Source organism: Diceros bicornis, chromosome 26 (genome assembly GCF_020826845.1).
Source record: "Diceros bicornis minor isolate mBicDic1 chromosome 26, mDicBic1.mat.cur, whole genome shotgun sequence".
Classification (NCBI taxonomy): Eukaryota; Metazoa; Chordata; class Mammalia; order Perissodactyla; family Rhinocerotidae; genus Diceros; species Diceros bicornis.
In genome coordinates this window covers 42,932,522-42,951,588 of record NC_080765.1, presented here as the reverse complement: position 1 = coordinate 42,951,588, position 19,067 = coordinate 42,932,522, and the positions used below count along the sequence as shown (strand labels likewise).

Genomic DNA, 19,067 nt, shown 5'->3' with positions numbered 1-19,067 from the left:
CAACTGAAAGCTCTTGTCTGAGAAGGAGGCCAGTCTGGAGACAAGGCAGATGCTCAGGTAAGATCGTAGTCTGTGAGATGCAAGGCCTTCGCTGGATAATTAAATTGGTGTGGGATCAGGCATAAAGTACCCTTCAGGAGAGCATTGGTGGAAAACTGCTCCTGCTAAGCATTACAAGTTTCAGAACAGGTTGAGAGGACAAAAAAAAAAAAAAAAAAAAAAAAAAAAAAAAAAAAAAAGAGATGCATGAAACCCATGAACTTAATGGAAAAGCATAAATATTTCCTGCCCACTGGGGTTGTATGTTCATATTTGTGATGGTGGCGTGTGAATATGTACAATGCAAGACAGGTACCTGAGGAATCTGCACTTCTTTCCCTTGTGTGATGTTGAGCAGGAGACCCCATGGATAACAGAAATCATCAATTCTGATCCACACTCCATCTCACATGTGACACTGGGGATTGAAGTTAACCTCTCCAAATTCCTTGCAATGCCATAAATATAACTGAGCACCTGTTAGGATATAGGTATCATGCCAAGCATCTCAGAGAAAGAAAACTCCTAATAAGCAGTGGGGTTTGGGGAAGACCGAGAAGCAGGAGCTTTGGTCCTGTTCCAGTTCATAGTTGACTTTCTGGTGGCTTCTGATGTGGCAAGGATCTCTCCCTGTCTCATCCACCTTCTCTAGGAGAATATCTTTCTTTACCGACTCAAAAGTTCAGATCCGATGCCCTCCAAGGGCTTGCAATTTTTATATAAATCACTTATAGTGTGAGGTGGAACCTGATGAAAGGCAGAAGCAACATGTCCTTGTGGGGGAAGGGAGAAGGGGTTGGGGAGCATTCAGGTGGGAAAAGAATCTTATCGGACTTAGAAGGACCAACGAGGGCATCAAGGTAAAATTGTCTTTGAGATGCAACTGCTCATTAATATTGATGAGACTATTGATAATAACAACTATTTATTGAAGGATGATGAAGGGATGAAAAAGATGAGAAAAGGAAGGATAGAAAGAGGGGAAAAGGAGAGGAAGGAGGAGAAGCCACAGGTAGGAGGGACCCAGCTAAGGACAGACCTTGCCCACTTTCTGGTCTTGCTGGAGCAAGAGGAACACACCGGAAGTTTCTGCCTGACTCAGGGTAGAACAGTCCCCAACTGCCAGGCCCTACAAGGGCTTCTGAGAGCCCACTCCCTCTCCTTGCTGCATAGGGGACCCAGGTGAGAGGTGGCCACTGTGCAGAATCCCCAGAGCCCTCTGGCAGAAAGCTACCACTGGCTTAGGCCATTGCCCTGCCCCCCTCCATCAATAACCGCCCCACCCCCATATAATTTATTTATCTATTCATTCTCCTTACCCAGATTTCCATAAACTCCTCCAACCCCAGAGTGTATTCAGATGGAAATAAATGAGTGTAATTACTTAAAGTAAATTTGGAATTCAGGGGCGATCGCGCTCCATTCTGCATGTGAGCCCAGCCACAGAGGGAAGTGTAAAATATTCAAGCCTTTGAAGGATTGCAACCACTGGGCTTGGCAAACACGGGCATGTTGCCTCCTTTCCTGGATGTGCTCCCGAGCTGGGGGGAAGAGACTGGCTCTTCATTCTTCCCAGCTCTGGCTGGGGAGCGGGGACAGAGACAGCCTCAGCCAGCTTTCTACCTGTGCCTCTTCCCAGAGGACTCCCTGGGAGGCCTGGGACGGTTTCCCCATTAACCTCTCTAGCCACTTGCTGGAGCAGCTGATAATTTTCTCTCCACCCAATGATGCATGCCAGCGATCAGAAAAATCCGTAACCAGAGGGGGAAATGGCTGCCGATGTCGTGGTCCTAGGGCAGTTTAGGTGAGACTTCCACAGAAGGGAAATTTACTATTTAAATAAGAAAAGTAATAAACTCTAAATTAACACAAAGGGAGAAGAAGAAGGCTATGGTGGGGAGAGGGTCTTCATCCCTGAATCTCCCCTTCTAGGAGTCACTAAGCCAGCCCGAGAGCCTCAAGGGTGGCTCACAGGGGACTTTGGGGCGCTCAGAACAAGGCTGGGAGGGACCCCACTGAGGGAGAAGGGAGCCATGGGCTGCTGTTGAGTAGCAAGTTCCTTCTGTATCAGTCACAGCTCAAGCAAAGGCACGGGGTGGGGCTGGGGGCACATGGGACTGGAGCATCTACCCTGACGTCGCACCTGAACTGGCCGACTGTGAATTCAGACCCAGCTACTCTTCCTCCAGAGCCAGTTTTTAACCACCATGCCCTCCTTCATTCCCCTTAGGGACCCTCAGAGACCTCCCTGGCTTTGTCACCATCCCAGGAACATCCTGACCGTGTGAGTCTCTCTTCATGGTCTTTACCCCCAGCTGGTGACTTGAGATACTGTCTCCCTTCCCCAGGACTGTGGTGATTCTGTGCGTCACAGGATTTGGGGAGCCATGTCTGGCTGAAGATTCTCCTTTGCAGAGATTGGATGCTCAGTAAAGATGAGAGCTTTCTCTAGGCAAAACCACAGCATGGTGCCCTAAGTTGGTGCCAGGCACCTTCTCTCTTTCTCTGCATATGCTTGGCTTTCCAGGCAGAAGTTTGGGGCTTTCCTGCCATTTGATGCCCGTCAGCACAGACTCCCACTGGAGCTGGTCATCCACACCATCCTGCTATCTCTCTTCCCACATCAAAACATGCCTCTCCTAAGCACCAGTCCTCAGAGCCTTCACTTTGGAAGGCAAACTTCCATTGAGTTGAGTGTTCCCTCATAGTCCCTACCACCTGCACACAAATGTTCACAGCAGCATTATTCACAATAGCCAAAATGTAGAAACAGCCCAAGTGTCCATCAACTGATGAGTGGGTAAACAAAATAGTGGTATATCCATGCAGTGGAATATTATTCAGCCATAAAAAGGAATGAAGCACTGATACAGGAAATAAGATAGGTGAACCTTGAAAACATTGTGCCAAGTAGAAAAAGCCAGACACAAAAGGTCACCTACTGTATGAATTCATTTATATGAAATGTCCAGAATAGATAAATCCAGAGACAGAAAGTAGACTAGTGGTTGCCTAAGGCTGGAGGGGAGGTGGAATGGGGAGTGACATTGAATGGGGTCCTGTGTTCTTATTCCAGTGTGGTTCAGCCCAATCAAAACAGCCCACCTGCCTCCTTGGCTGGCCCCAATCCCCATGCTACGGACCGCCATTTTGGTTCCACAATTGTCTGACCAGCTCCTTCCCACCCCGGCTTTGGAAGGTTAGAAATCTTTTGTTTTTCCTCCTTTTCAATTACAAAAGCCTGTTTGAACAGCCTCTGTGACAGCCCATGTTCAAACAAGCTTTTGTAATTGAAAACAGAGCTTGCAATGCGGCTGCAGGGATGCTTCCCTCAAAAGGACGAGATGCAGAGCATGCTGTGAGCTGGTCCCTGAGGCCACTTGCAAAGTGTTTAAAGCTTCCTTCCAATTAAAAAAAAAAAAAAAACAGAGAGAAAGAAAGAAAATCCTGTTTAAACACGCAGTCCAGACTGACTGGCTTGGGTGATTGAAAATGGAGATTTTGACCCAGGCATTGCTTTGGCCCCAGGGTTGGTGGTCTTCTTGGGAAGGGGGTGGCAGAGGGGCACTGCTTCCTGCTGTGAACTTTCACTCATCCTCCGAGTCCCTCTTGCCATTATTCTAAGGGGTCTCTGGGGTTGAATGCACAGGTCTCTCCAGCATGTTCAAGTTTACACCCATGTTTAAGTTCAATTAATCTTTCTTTCTCTCTCTTTTCAAGCATCGCAAATGTAGTGGCTAAAAGCAATGCTTCCGAAAGGAGAATCGGGTTCAAATTCTAGTTATGTGACCTTGGTCAACCATTTAACCTCTCTGGGACTCAGTTGCATCATCTGTAAAACAGCATCACATTAGCATTTGTCTCAGAAGATTGTTTTGAAGATTCAAGGGGGTTTATTTAATCTATTTAAATTACTCTTACCACATTGCAAGGCAAATGCTCAGTATGTGATAATGCTTAGTTATTCTTACTATTAATATTAATAACAGTATTAATAGTAATATGATGATTAAGTGAAAGACTTTATAGTGGTTAAGATTGTAGATTTTGATTTCAGATTGGTCTGACAACTTCCCTGAAGCTTTGTTTCTTATATCTTAAAATGGAAAGGATGGTGGATGCCACCCTGCCCACCCCCCAAGCACACACGCATAGCTAGTTACTTACTGTGTGCCACACACAGGGTGGGACTAGCCAAGAGCAGGCAAAGGGGAGTAGGACTAGAAGACAGGTAGGTACACACGAAGTCTTCTGAGAATCAAGAAAAGGACAAAATTAACTCTTATTGAGGGTAGAGAAGGGTGGTAAGACATCAAGAACAGAGAATCATTAGAGCTGAGCATCACATGGATGAGCAGAGGAGAAAGATGGATGCCAGGCAATGGGAGGATCATGAGTGAAGACAAAAGCCCAGGAATGGCATGCATTTCAGTCTGGCTGGAGAATGGGCAGGAAAGGGGGTGCACTTGTGAGAGAGTAGAGTGAAAGAATAGGATCAAGACAGGCTATGAGAGCATCAAGATTTGTCTTTTGATTGAAGGGACAGAAATTCAACACCAAATACCTTAAAAGAAAGAAGAATGAATGAATGGATGGATGGATGGATGGATGGATGGATAAAAGAGAAATAAATTAATTTGTCCAAGGTTAGTCTAACTTCAGGCTCAGTAGGATCAAAAGGCTCAAATGATGTAATTAGGACCCATTTCTCTCTGCTCTCAGGGCTGCTCTTCTGGACTATCTTCATTATTAGTCTCCACCTGGTTACCCTTTCAACTCCAGGTGTGTCATCCTTATTGCTCATATCTTCAGTGGAAAAAAGAAAAAAACTTCTTTCTAGTAGCTTCCACCAATCTACCTTGGGTGAGCTTGGGTCATTTAACCATCTAGATACCAAGATCTGAGATCAAGAGGAGAGGGCTCTTGAATTGACCAAATAAGCATGAGTGCTCATCCTTGGAGATGGAGATGGGGCTTTATTGGAACTACACAGGCTTCAACTGGGAGGACAGTTTGACAGGAAGGGAAATCAGGGGGCTGTGAGCAGAGAAGGAGAGTGGTTCCCAGAAACATCAACAGGTGACCACCACCACCTTGCGTGCCCAGCTCGATTCTAACTTTCTATGTAGGCTGTTGGGAGGGAGGGCATGGTGAATTTTTGAGCAGTTGAGTCTGAAAAAGAGATTAAAGACCTAAGATAAGTTTGAGGTCATTCAGATGATCCAAATGAGAGCTTCCAGGACCAAAGGTGTCAGGCAGAGGTAGACCCAAGTTTTGTGGGGACTGAAACTTATACAATTTGGTGCTTCTCTTGGTAGTAGGCAGAATTCTAAAATGGCCCACCAAGATTTCCCACCATTCTTATGCACATGCCCTACATATTTCTTGGGGCTGTGAATATGATGGATTTTACTGCCATGGTTAGATTGTTATTATGGCACAGTTGACCTTAAGAGAGGATGAGCGTGTGGCTGGGTTTATGGTAGAGTCCATTAAAAGCAGAGAGTTTTCTCCAGTTGGTTGAAAAAGAGGAAGTCAAAGATTCAGTGAGAAGCATCTGATGTATTATCATGGGCTTGAAGATGGAGGGGGCCATGGACTGGAGGACTGAGAGCTACCCCTGGCTGACAGCCGGCAAGGACACGGAACCTCAGTCCTACAACCTCAAGGAGCTGCATTCTGCCAACAATAAGAATGAGCTTGGGAGCAGATCTTTTTCGAGCGACTCCAGATGAAAACTCAGCCAGGTCAACACTTTGATTTCAGTCTTGTGAGGCCCCAAGCAGAGACCCGTGCCCCAGCACAGTAGACTTCTGCGCCATAGAACTGTGAGATAATAAATGGGTGTTGAGTTTGTGGTAATTTGTTAGGCAGCAATAGAAAACAAGTACACTTAAAATTAGGTACTGGGGCCCATTCAGGTGTGGGGTCCTGAGGTTTAAGCTTCATTAGCCTTGTGGAAGATCCACCTCTGAGGTCTGGGTTGCTTGGCCATAGTTACCTACATTTCGTGTCTTTCTCAATTCTCTGTAAACATGAGATGGGGAAGAATTCATGTATGCTTTCCCATGTGACCTCTGTAGCTAGCTGTCCACACTTTGGGCTCCAATCCCCAATGCCCCCCACGCCCCATCTCCATGATGCTGAGACGCTACTAAGCCATTTGGTCCATTTCCCTTCCTGGCAAAGCAAAAAAAAGTAAAGCTCTCAAAATTATTAGGTAATGATATCACTTTAAAAAGCGACACAATATTTTAACAGCATGACGCCACTTAGCTGTGGTTTAATAAAATGTAGCAGGCGCGGAGCAGGGAAGCTGTGGCAGCCTTTGGTGGGGGCAGACAAACAGCTCTCGAAACTCACATCAGGAAAATTACTTTTTCTTCAAATGGAAACTTTTCAATTGCTTTCAAATAGCTGGAGCTGATGGAAATAATTTCCTTAGCACGTTTGCATATGCTGCCTGTGTCTTCTCCGCACGGTGCCGGGAGCTTCATTAATAAAGATTGTTGCAAGGTTCTGATGTTGCCAGGCTCTTGTTATTTAGAAAAGGCACCAAACCAAGTCAAGGGGAGTCAATTGATTACTAAATGCAATTCCTGTTCGGTGTCCCCGAGGCAAATGGGGGGCTGTGGGGGAGACTGTGTGTGTGCGCACGCACTGGCGCATGTGTGCACATGAGCAACTGAACAAGGGCAGCTCTGAAATTCTGCCTGATCCTCAGCCTGTTTCCAGGGATCTCTAGGATAATAAGGCTGTCGGGCTCAGGTCCCTGCATTTTACTGATGGGCCAGCTGAAGCTCAGGGAGGAAGTGACGAGTTAGGTACAAGCACACAGCAAACAGAGATTGCCTGACCACTTAGGAGGCCAAGCTATTGTTTTAGGTGCAGACTTTATTGTGTTTTTATGACAAGCATAGGGAGTTTGGCCTTGATCATTCTCCTTCTGGGCCTCCCTGCCCTGAAGTGCCGTGTGGAGGCTTGGGGTAGAGGATGAATGAGCTCAGTGTTTGCAGTAATAAGGCCTGGGAGCACTGATGGCCACGGAGTGGTTTTATGTGGACGTGGGGCAGCATGGAACACAGGAAGTCACAGTGAGGAGCGTGCTCCCGTTCCGTTTTCCATCCATCTCTCTGGTCCTGTCAGGGAGAAAGGCTCAGATTGATGCAAGCGTGGCTTTAACACCCCTCCAGAGCCCACCAGCTTCCCTTTATTACAAAGAGGCACAGAGCCGTGGAAGGAGAACTGGACCGGGCTCATATTTATTGTGCCCGTTGTGTTTATTTCTACGATTACCTATTATTTATGGCAAGTGATATTGATTTTGCGCTTACATCAAGCTTCTTCGTAAAATGCATTTCTTTACGTTTTAAAAAGGAAGTTCCTTTAAAGAAATACACCTGCATGGCAAGAATCACAAGACTTCAGAGTGATGTCAAGAAATATTGACCTAGTACATTTCTCTCCTCCAGATCAGGGGACTGAGGCCTGCAGTAAGGACGTGACCCAACCCAGTGTGTTAAAATCTAGTATATTCATAGAAAATGTGAGGCATAGCAAGGCCGACAGATCAGAAGACGATTGTCATTAAAAAATGGTTTGCTACAGTTCTCAAGAAGAGGGTGCAGCCCAGACTCAAGGTGGGCAGGGTGGGGTTAGCTCCACCTTTTGAAAGGAGGAATGTCAAGGAATTTGTGGATATATTTTATTTTATTTTTTTAAAAATTTTTGTGAGGAAGATTAGCCCTGAGCTAACATCCGATGCCAATCGTCCTCTTTTTTGCTGAGGAAAACTGGCCCTAGGCTAACATCCATGCCCATCTTCCTCTGCTTTATATGGGACACCTCCACAGCATGGCTTGACAAGCAGTGCGTAGGTCCGTGCCTGGGATCCGAACCTGTGAACCCTGGGCCGCTGAAGTGGAGTGTGAGAGCTTAACCACTATGCCACCAGGCTGACCCCTGTGGATGACTGATAGATTAGCCCCCACACTGACTGATAGAGCCTCACACAGATAATTGGAATGTTTAAGTAGACTTCTTCATGGAGCCACAGCCACATCCCATGCACTCGGACATGGGGGTCTCGGGTGTATTGAGGCTCAGTTCCAGGTTGGGTGTGTAATGGGCTGAGACAGGGTGGGCTTCACAGTCAGGCAGACTTGGGTTGGAATCCTGACTTGAGAGCCTATTTGCTGTGTGACCGTGGTCAGGTTACTTACCCTCTCTGAGCTTCAATTTCCTTGTTTGTAAAATGGGGCAGATGCCCTTTCCTCAGGGGATTATTGAATCAAAGGGGACAGAACACAGTGAGTGCAAGGTAAATTTCAATTCGGTTGTTTTTCCCTCTTCTGCCCTGCACGTCCACCCCATTTTCCACACTGGGTAAAGTCTGCTGGTGTCATGGGGAAGAGGAGAAAGCATTATGAAATATTGGACTTGTGAAGATACTAGAATACCCATTGAGAAACCATCTCCAGTTGTTACCTTAGGCGAGTCTCTTCCCCCTTCTGGAATGCAGTGGAATTCAGGGTTTGGCCCCTTTTAGCTGAATATGGAGGACCTAGATTTCCAGGCATGCCCTAGGAACTTGACGTACACCTTCCCAGTTGAGCCTCATAACAGCCCTCTGAGGCAGGGAGGGGGAAATCCAGACACGGATTGGAGGGACCCTCCCAACAACCCCTGGGAAGCCATGGAAAGATGCCAGCCTGAGTCCAGACCAGGGGGGAGATTAAGACGCGAGCTGTGAGGTTCGTGGAGTTTTAATGACAGCTTGCTTTGGGAAATTATAATTCTTTGAAAATTCCAATCAGGGCTCTCAGAAGAGCACCAAAGACTCCTTCAGGAAGCAATTAAAGGGCCTGCCCCATAGTGGCATTTCCGCAGAGCAGTTTCTAGGCCAGGAATCAGAGAGAAAATGAACTCATTCAGGTGGACGGAAAAAGAAATGAACTCTTTGCTGAGGCCACAGTTGGGTGGGCTGGCACGCACAGGACTTTGGCAGGAGGCTAAAATGTGTAACGTTTTGGCTTTGGATCGGGGTGGGGGTGGGGTCCTGTCCCTGCCTTTACACATGGGGCAGTATGTTGAAGGAGCTAAAGGTCTGGATTTGGAGTCAGACTGCCTGGGTTTGAATCTCAATTCTGCCACTCAACTGAGTGACCTGCCGAGTCTATTTCCTCATCTTTATAATAGGAGGAATAACACACTTATCTCTCGGTGGGTTGTTATGAGAATTAAGACGTGATGCATGCAAAGCCTTGAGCATGTGGCCTGGCATATGGCCATCCTCAATAAAATAGCATTAACAAACAAAAAGTATTTGAGTAAGACTTTCTTGGTGGTGTGGGGAAAGTCAGTACAATAGTGTAGCTTAAGCAAGTCGAAGGGCCTTGGCTTAAGAAATTCATATTTACCAAGGGTCCCATGAGAGCAGAAATTATGCTTATTTTACACGGAATTGTTGCCAGTAAAATGCCTATCACATAATATATGCTCAGTTAAAAATGGCAGAAGCAGGACCTCCCGGGGCATCCTACTTAGTCATTTTAATTGAACGGGGCAGGAATTATTTCACCTTTTTTTTTCTCACAGAGGTGGAAACTATAGCTCAGAAAGACTAAAAGCCCTCCCCAGGAGATCATTGCTTCTCTCTGGTCTCCAGTATGTCTCACTTCACGCAAAACAAGAGTGAGTAGGAGCTTTAGTATGAAAGCTCCAGAGAATCCTCTTTTCAGGCCTGGGTCTGCTCCAGAAAAATAAGGAAAGGTACTGGTATGAATCTTCTACTCAATGCTAGAGAACAAGAAGCACCATTATTTTGGTATTTTTCTGAATTGAATCGGACCCTGAAACTTCAACTTCCTGGGTGGAGGAAAATCAGAAATTAGTCATTAGTAGGTTCCCTCCTCCAGCCCACTGGCTTGTTTAAGAATCCTAGACCAACTGAGGACCCAGGAACCCAGGGAGGGCTGGGGAGAGCACAGGGAGCTGATCCCTTATCCATTGTGGCTACCATCTTTACTGTTGCTTCTTGGATAAGCAACGTTCCATCTAGTGCTGATCCTCCAGCATCGGTGGGGCTTGATTGCTCCAGAGGGACTGCCAGGCTCCCCGCAAGGAGGACTTGGCTTGACCACAAGTTCAACTTGGGGGTGCCTGACCACTGTTCTCCAGCCTCTGTTCTCATCCCCTCATCAGAGATTCTACTGCCCCTGGGGGGCTGTCCCTGGACCTCAGTGTCCAGGCACATGTCTCCAACATACTGGATTAACTGCTCCATCAGCATAAGCCCTTGTTTCCAGGTGTAGCCGATGAGCCATCTGCATTAGCATCATCCAGGGTAATTATTAAAAGTGTAGTTTTCCCAACCCCACTGCAGACTTACTAAACAAAAATTTCTGTGGGTGTGGCTCAGGAATCCACAATGGATTCCTTGGCGGATTCTTCCGCACTTTAGAGTTTGAGAATCGTGGGTGTAAACTGTCGATACCACGGCCGATAAACTCTCCTAGTCCACGTCCCCAGAACTCGGAACCTGGCGCCTGCTTGCGTGGTGAGAGGGTGGCAAATAGTTCCATGTTAAAAGAAAGTCAGACACACAGAATTTCTCAGTCTGGCCACAGGATTAACTGAGATTCAGGATAAGAGGGAAGAAGAGGCTGAGACAGAGCACTGGGAGACCCCAAGTCTCCTGGCTCTTCTGTCACTAACCCTCTGGGTCGCCTTGGTCAAGGCTTTTAACTTCTCTGCATCTTGGTTTGTTTATCCGTGAAATGGACCTAATGAGGCATCCCCAGAAATCTGGGGAGAATTCCAAGGAGGTTGATCTGGTGAGGCCGAATTTGGCAGCAACATTGTGCCAAATTGCAGATTGAGCCTGAACAGGGCCCAGTAGATCACCAGATTTCACATTTATCCACCCACCCACCCACCAACCCATCCACCCATCCATCCACCCACCCATCCATCTACCCACCCATCCGTCTACCCACCCTTCCTTCCTTCCTTCCCTCCCTCTGTCCATCCACCTACCCACTCATCCATGCATCTGCCAACATGTATTGTGTCCAGTCCCTGCCAGACATATGGACACAGTAGTGAACAAGACTTAGTGCTTATCCTGATGTACAAGAGCTATTGATCAAATGACCCTAGCAATGCGAGAACAGTTATGAGATGGGGTTCTGAAGGAAAGAACCAGGTGCGATAGGAGTGTGTAACCAAGCAGCTCGCGTGGGCTGCACTCCTTGCACTGTGTAAGTTCAGTTTTTCTTGCTCGTGATAGGAATAAGTGAGTGGCCATCAGCTGTTGGGGATTCTGAATAAACTTGGGGGCCTCAGGACTTTGGGCAGAAGGGCTGGCAGTGATGCATAAACATAGCACACAGTTGTATGAGCCGCTTCTTGGTCTGTGCTCTTATCGTTCAGCCCGGTCCTGTTGACGTGGCTGCAGGAGAGCCAGCTCTAGTCCCGGCGGTGGGGTGGGGACAGACTCTGAGGACAGAGCAGCTGTTCTCAGGCAGGAGCACGTTCACGTCCTTTAGCTGCATTTCTCACTGGAGAAAGCAGGGCTTTGGATTCAGTTAGATCCGGATTGAAATCTCGATTAGATCCCTCGGGAGCTATGTGAGCCGAGCCTCAGTTTTGATATATGTCAAGTCAGATGGAGGCGAGGAAGAAATGTACCCTTCTTCCCCCAACGCTGTCACCTCCAGAAAGCCCTTGAGACAATGCTGTCCTGCCCTCCTTCCCTCTCTCCGTGGGATTCTTTTGGAGGGAGACTTGAGCCTACCACGGGTTTAAGTGCTGTGGAACGGGCTGTGTGTGTTCCCCGGCAGGGCATCCATCCTGGCTGAGATGTTCCTGGTGGGATATTGACCGAGTTGTTCCAGAATCTCTTGCAGGCTGACCAGATGCCATGAGGTGAAGGACTTGGATAAAAAGACCCCTTCTGGGGTCCTGGCTTCGCTCTTGGCTGGCAGAGATGAGGACCCAAACATGGCCGGATGTTGTGTCTAGGGTCATCATCACTGGGGATGAGGGGTGAGTTATGAGGATGGTAACTGGACGTGGGACAGCCGTTGAGATTTGAGGAATGAGATTCTGCTGCTTTTGGATCATGGGCTGTGAGTCTCAAGGTCAGCGCTTTGCCCGGAGCTGACCATGGTGGCATGTGCCAGGCTTTAGGTTGAGAGCTTTATTTGACTGACCTATTCTAATCCTCACTACCCTCTGAAATGCGTATGGTTATGATGCCCTCTGTGTAGAGGAGAAACGGAGGCTCAGAGAGATGAGAGAACCTCTGGGGTCACAGAGTCAGGGGCAGATCCAGGATCAGAACACAGAAAAATCCTCTGCTAGCCACCACCACCTATTACATCCCCAGATCTTGATGGGTTTAAGGGGCTACCCAAACGAGGCTCTAGAGTTCACATCCTGGCTCTAACATGTCTGGGAATCCTGTTCTAGTTTCTCAGTCAATATTCCCGAGCCCCTATGATGGTGCATCTGACATTGAACCACTCTGTGCCATGGGTGAGAGAGGGATGGAGATGCCATAACCCTGTGGAGTCCAGAAGAATAGACTGTTCACACTGGAGTCCCACTGGGGTTGGACAGGAAGGGAGCTGTTTGGTTTGCCCGTAGGGTGAGGGGGAGACGGTGTTCTAATTAGTCAACTTACTTATCCTCTACTCCTCTCCTTCTCTTCCTTAGACTTTGAAAATGACTCAGCCCTCACCTCCTGGTGTGGTGCGATGCAATGAAAAACGCACAGAAAACTCGACTAGGAGGGCCAGGCTTTGCCACATCATAGCCAGTGCTCTTGGCAAATGCCTGAATGTCTCTAAATCTCAGTTTCCTCATCTGTAAAAAGGAGATAATAATAGCACCGCCCTCCTAGGATTGTATGAGGCCCAAATAGAATAATGGATGTGAGCATATATTCATTGATTTACTCCTTCATTCAAATTTTTTATTCACTCTTGAATATTTATTGAATGCCGACCAAGTGCCAAATGTATGAGTGGACCTTGGGACAGAGCCGTGAGAGCTCAGCCAAGGTCTCTGCTCTCATGGATCTTACGTCCTGATGTGGGAGGCAGACCGTGAATGCAGTTTTAAAAAATCATGAATTACCAGGCATGGTAAGCGGATACAATTAAGGAGTGTGCGGTGACAGCACCTGGCACAGGTGCTTGGAGAGCCTCTCTGCGGAGGCAACACCTGAGCTGACGAAGATGTGGGGGTGTGCATTCCAGCTGGGAGAAACAGCAAGCGCAAAGGGCTGAGGGCAGGAACTCGTGAGGGGTGTTCTTGAAGCAGAAGGGAGGTCAGTAGGGCCAGAGCACGGTGGGCAACAAGGGTGGTGCACGCTGAGGCCAGACACCCCTCAGACGGACACTCCTTCTTACAAACACGTGCTGGACCTTGTGGCTTCAGAGATTTTTATTGTTGCTCTCACCATCTTTCTTCCTGACAAATTTCCTGCAGTCCTGGGGCAGTGGGAATTGGGATTTCTGCACTCATTTTACTTATCAGTTTCCAAGGGGGCGTCTCCACCTGGCAGTGCAGGGACGCACCTGCTTATTGCATTCTTCATGAAGGAAATGGAAACCTAAGTTGTTTTTTAAATTTGCTAAAAGTACCTGTTGTAATTACCATGCCACCCGTAACAGGAGTTTATGTAATTATTAGTTTGAATGGCTCTGCTCATTATGGTACGGATTTTTAATTTGCAAATGCGTACCAGATTCTTGATTGAATTCCCTTTTGACCGTGAAGTTGAGGACATATGTTCATACATTTTCATGGCTGAGGCTCTTTGGCAAGACTGGCTGCTGCTCAGAAGGGGCAGGTATAGATGGGTAATGGGTGGGGGCTGGTGGGCTTGGTGATGCTCATGTTTCCAAGGAAGGATGGGTCAATGGGGAGAGAGCAGAGGCATCACTCTCCTTGATGTGCTGTTAGGAAATGGCCTCTGGTTGCTGTATAGGGGAGGGAGGAGTCATCTCACATGATAAACTGAGCCTACAAAGCTGGGCTGGCTGGGTTCTAGCTCTGAGGATGGCTTTGGTGCCGCTGATGTGTCCCACGGCTGGTCCTGCACTGGACACTGACTTCAAGGAAAGAAGGAGCCCAAGGCTTTTGTGGGAGACATGTGTCCCCAAGCTCCTGGCTACCTTCTCCATCAGGGCTCTGGTCCAGGAGCATGAACACTTATTACTCAGTTCTCACAGGGACTGAGTTGAATAATACCACACCCCCAAATTTATATCCATCCAGAACCGCAGGGTGTGACTTTATTTGTAAATAGGGTCTTTGCGGATGTAATTAGTTAGGCTGAGATGAGGTCATGCTGAATTAAGGTGGGCCCTAATCCAATGACTGGTGTCTTTATAAAAGAGGAAAATATGGACACACAGAGACACACAGGGAAGAAGGCGATGTGACAGCAGAGGCAGAGACGGGAGTGATGTGTCTACAAGCCAAGGAACACCAAGGACTGCCGGCAGCCACCAGAAGCTGGGAGAGAGGCAGGGGGCAGATTGTCTCTCGGAGCCTCCAGAAGGAACCAACCCTGCTGACACCTTGATTGTGGACTTCTAGGCTCCAGAATGGTGAAGGAATAAATTTCTGTTGTTTTAAGCTGCCCACTTTGTGATAGTCTGTTATGGAAGTCCTAGGAGACTAATACACACGAGGAGGTCAGATCATCAGGGAGGGACAGTGCTGTTTTATGCACTCACACCCAACACCTAGTGGATACATTACACTTAACAGGTTTCAATGGTTACTTATTATTTATTTGTTTGACATTTTCTCTTAGTCTCAATCTCTTTCTGTCTGTGTGTTTGTGTTTAGGTGTATCATATATACATGTTATTTTTTTGTGGATAAACTATTTGAAAGTAATTACAGACATCATGAATGATCCATCACCCCTAAATACTTGCATTTGCTCTTCTAAGAACAAGGGCATTCTCCCACATAACCAGGATATTGTTATCAAACCTAAGAAATGTGACATTGATACAATGATATTATCTGTTATATAACCTATATTCTTCTAGTTGCCCCAGAAATGTCTTCTAGTTGCCCCAGAAATGTCCTTTATGGCTATGTTTGGTTTTTAATACAGGATCCAATCCAAGATCATACATCGCATTTGGTTGCCATGTTTCTTCAGTCTCCTTTGATCTAGAAGAGTTCACCCATTTTTTTGTTGTTGGTCTTTTATAACGCTGACATTTTAGAAGAGTCAAGGCTGGCTATTTTGGAGAACAATGGTTCTCAAAGTGTGATTCCTCAGCCAGCAGCCTCAGCAGGTGTATTAGAGTTCTCCAGAGAAACAGAACCAAGAGGATGCATATAAAGAGAGAGAGAAAGAAAGATTTATTTTAAGGAATTGGCTCACACCATTATAGAGGCTAGCAAGTTCAAAATCTGCAGAGTGAGCCAGGAGACCAGAGACCCAGGGAAGAGTTGATGTTGTGGCTCTTGTCCAAAGGTCCGCTAGCAGAATTTCTTCTTGCTTGGGGAGGTCAGTCTTCTTTTCAGGCCTTCAAGTGATTGGATGAGGCCTACCCACATTGTGGAGAGTAATCGGCTTTACTCAAAGTCCACCAATTTAAAATATTCATCTCATCTAAAAAAAAATATCTTCACACAAACACCTAGTATAATGTTTGACCAAATACCAGGGTACCACAGCCTAGCCAAGTTAACATAAAAGTAACCATCATATCTAGGAATTCAGTAGAAGTGTGCATTCTCGGGTCCCACCTTAGACCTTCTGAATCAGAAACTTTGGAAGTGGGACCAGCAATCTATGACTAAACAGGCTTTCCAGGGAATTCTGACAAAAGCTAAAGCTCGAGAACCACTGCTATAGAGTATTTCACAATCTGGCTTGTCTGGTTCCCATAATGAGATTCAGGTAAATAATTTTTGGCAAGAATGTTGCATCAGTGATGTGGGTATCAGCACATCACATCTCCAGGCACGTGCTTTCCGTTTGTCCCGATGATTGGTGACGATAGGTTTAATCAATTAAGCTGGTATTCTCTAGACTTCTCCATGGTAAAGACTTTTCCTTCTCTAATGGGCAAGAATGGCTACATGGTTTGCTGAACCTGGTGAAAAATAAAATTGTGGGGCGTCTTGTTCAAAAGTGATTAAGAATTACAAAACAGACAGCAGAGCGTTAAGCTGAACATGGGGTCCTTCTGAGCATGAACCTCTATGTAACTGTACAGACCAAATGGCCATGAAGCTGACCTTGCCATGGGGGATACTGAGATGGTGTCAGTATTCCATTCCTGTCCACGGGTGGATTTTAGCATCCACGGATGATCCTTGCTTGATTTAGTTTTATTGTTGGTAGTTGCACAATGGTAGTTTTCAAACTCTGTCATTCCTTGTACATTTATTAGCTGTAAAGAAGAGCCCTCCTCCTCAAATTTTGAGAATCAGTATGGGCTTATGTGTTCTTTTGTTTTGTTTAATTTTTTTGATGCTTCAGTCTTTATTTATCTTTACTAAGGTCACATTGGTTTATAACATTATATAAATTTCAGGTGTACATTATTATATTTTGATTTTTGTATAGATTACTCATGTTCACCACCCAAAGAGAATGACAATCCATCACCACACACATGTGACCTATTACCCCTTTCTCACTCCTCTCTCCTCCCTTTCCGCTCTGGTAACCACCAATCTGTTCTCTGTATCTATGTGTTTGTTTTTGTTGTTGTTTTTGTTTTTATCTTCCTACTTATAAGTGAAATCATATCGTATTTGACTTTCTGCATCTGACTTATTTCGCTTAGCATAATACCTTCAAGGTCCATCCATGTTGTTGCAAATGGCAATATTTCATATTTTTTATGGCTGAGTAGTATTCCATTGTGTATATACACCACATCTTCTTTATCCATTCATCCATCGATGGTCACTTAGGTTGTTTCCAAGTCTTGGCTATTGTGAATAATACTATGATGAACATAGGGTGCATATATCTTTTTGAATTAGTGTTTTCATGTTCTTTGGATAAATACTCAGAAGTGGAATAGCTGGATCATATGGTAGTTCTATGTTTAATTTTTTGAGAATCTCCGTATTGTTTTCCATAGTGGCTGCACCAGTTTTCACTCCCCCCAGCAGCGTATGATGGTTCGCTTTTCTCCACATCCTCTCCAACGTTTGTTATTTCTTGTCTTGTTAATTATAGGCATTCTGACGGGCTTGAAGTGATATCTCGTTGTAGTTTTGCTTTGCATTTCCCTAATAATTAGTGATGTTGAACATCTTTTCTTGTGCCTGTTGGCTATCTGTATATCTTCTTTGGAAAAATGTTCAGATCCTTGCCCATTTTTTAATTGTTTTTTTGCTGTTGTTCTTGTTGTAATATGTTATAATCATTGCTGCCATATTTTTTTCTGACGTTTAAATGTTCCCACATCTAGCCCGTGGGAGCTTCTCAATGATCCTTTTGCCGTTACTGGCCCAGCTCTTATTTCATCTGTGTTCCTGCTCAGTCCAGCAAACATTTACTAACCAGCTACTGGACGCTGATCTCAGGACTAGGAGCTGGGGGTCAAGGTGTGTTTAAGATAGGGTCCTACACTCAAGGAAAACTCAGTGTGCTGAAGACCTGCCCTGCAGAATTCCAGGTGCCAGGAGAGAGGGATCTGGGCGTGATATGGGATTGTGCAAGAGGAGCATCCCAACCAAGGCACATACACTGGGATTATGATCATCATCCTACAGATCAGAGAGAGCAAGTGACTTACACGGAGCCCTATAGGTAAAGCTGGGCCTTCAGCTCAAGTCCCCTCACTTCAAGTCAAGTGTACCCCCAACAGTGTATGTCAAGGTGTAATCTAATGTCTGTCTGCCGCAGAATCACCTGGTGCTTATCAAAGATGAAGATTTCAATGCCTCACTCAGTCCTACTCATATATATATATACACATAAATGTAAGATTGGTGCATACCAAATAGTTTTTTGGTTATGTGTAAGTGTCGAAGCCTAATATTAAAACTAAGATCCTAGAACCTGCCACACCACTTAAGAAGGGACCGTGACCACCATCACTGAGTCCACCTCTGTAGTCCTGTCGCCCTGAGGCATCTCCACAGGTAACCGCTTCCTTGGATTTTTATTTGATCCCTCCCACTTTATAGCCTTAGTACACATTTATCTATCTTTAAAGGACACAAGGAATGTATTGTTAAGAGTTGCTTGTTTCTGAGTTTTACAAAAAGACGTCTTTTGGTTTCCATCTCCTCTAACATTATAGTCCTGGTCAGGGTCAGCGTTGACGCATGCAGCTGTGAATTATTCCTTCTCACTGCCGTGTGATACTCTGTGGTGTGACCCTCCCACAGCTTGTTTAGCTGTTCCCCCTTGGATGGGCATTTGGGTTCTCCCGTTAGAAACGCGACTAGGAGGGGAGTCCTGTGCACATGTGTGAGAGCTTCTCCAGGGCATGGCTTCCCATACCTGCCTGACGATCAGAATCTCCTAAAATACTTGGTAAAAATACAGACTTATCAGGACTTAGGCCCTGAGAATAACATTTCACTAGGTCTGCACTGGGGACCAGGAATCTTTTGTTGGTTTGGTTTTTGTTTTGTTTTATTTTTACAAGCACTCTGGATATTAATATTCTCATCAGGGACTTTTTAGAAAAACAGCAGCAGCAGTTCTCCACCTGGCTGCATAGTAGCACCTCCTGGTGTGATAAAAAAATGAAATTACCCATGGCCTGGCCCCGGCCCTCTAGCTCCCGGTTCAATAGGTCAGGGGATAGGTGTCATCTAAAAACTCATCAGGTGATTGTAATATGCAGTTGAGACCAAGTGCCCGGAGGCAGTGTTTCTCACCTGGGGGGTGATTTTGCCCCTCAGGTAGGGTCACCAGATAAAATACAGGAGAAACACTCAGGGTTTCTCCCAGTTAAAGTTGAATTTTCGATGACAATTTTGTAGTATAAGTGTGTCCTAAAGATTGCATG

The 19,067-nt window shown here is 46.0% G+C and overlaps 1 long non-coding RNA gene across 1 annotated transcript in view; it reads left to right on the top strand.

Annotated features, from left to right (window-relative positions):
• Nucleotides 1-14,917, top strand: part of LOC131422678 (uncharacterized) — a 214,383-nt gene extending 199,466 nt beyond the window's left edge. The window contains exon 3 of the long non-coding RNA XR_009224134.1: nucleotides 12,760-14,917. This is a non-coding gene — a long non-coding RNA (uncharacterized LOC131422678). The remainder of the gene's footprint in view (nucleotides 1-12,759) is intronic.
• Nucleotides 14,918-19,067: the final 4,150 nt, after the last annotated feature.